The 655-nt window shown below is 40.9% G+C and overlaps 2 non-coding genes across 2 annotated transcripts; both read right to left on the reverse strand.

The window, feature by feature from the left end:
* Positions 1–23: 23 nt before the first annotated feature.
* Positions 24–95, reverse strand: trnaq-cug (transfer RNA glutamine (anticodon CUG)). Its single transcript has one exon. It is a non-coding gene; the product is annotated as a tRNA-Gln (tRNA).
* A 364-nt stretch (positions 96–459) lies between these two features.
* Positions 460–542, reverse strand: trnal-cag (transfer RNA leucine (anticodon CAG)). Its single transcript has one exon. It is a non-coding gene; the product is annotated as a tRNA-Leu (tRNA).
* Between the last annotated feature and the right edge of the window lie 113 nt (positions 543–655).

The following is a 655-nucleotide window of genomic DNA, read 5'->3' on the forward strand; positions in this document are numbered from 1 at the left end:
GACCTTTGCTCTTGCTTAAAATCAGGTTCCACTGAGATTTGAACTCAGATCACTGGATTCAGAGTCCAGAGTGCTAACCATTACACCATGGAACCACTACCAATACCAGTGACAAAGAAGCTAACAATGACAAAGCAACCGCTAAAGGGTAACTCAAGAATTTTACTAACGTCAGCAGAGGATTTGGGAGGATTACAGAGGATTTGGGATAAGGCAAGTAAAGAAATTCTTTTGAAAGACTTCCTACAAACAATTACTGTAGCGACAAACGTGTATGCCAATTGTATACAGGCACATGGTAAGATTACACTGGTTGATAATGTAGGGGCTAACAAATGCTGCTGTTGCAATAGTAGTTCAGTATTTTATCAAATGCCTGCTCCCTAACATACAAGGCATTGCTGACTTTATTTTCCCAATATCATGTTACAGGCAACGGTACCAGCAAAAAACAACTGCTGTCAGAAGTGGGATTCGAACCCACGCCTCCAGTGGAGACTGCGACCTGAACGCAGCGCCTTAGACCGCTCGGCCATCCTGACAGAATAAAACCTAAGTTTAGTGGAAATTTCCATAAATATCATGAGGTACTACATTAAATGGGTCATGAGATAGTTCATTCTTTGTATACTATGCCATGATATATCATATCTCA

This window comes from Anoplopoma fimbria, unplaced genomic scaffold (assembly GCF_027596085.1).
Source record: "Anoplopoma fimbria isolate UVic2021 breed Golden Eagle Sablefish unplaced genomic scaffold, Afim_UVic_2022 Un_contig_5956_pilon_pilon, whole genome shotgun sequence".
Classification (NCBI taxonomy): domain Eukaryota; kingdom Metazoa; phylum Chordata; class Actinopteri; order Perciformes; family Anoplopomatidae; genus Anoplopoma; species Anoplopoma fimbria.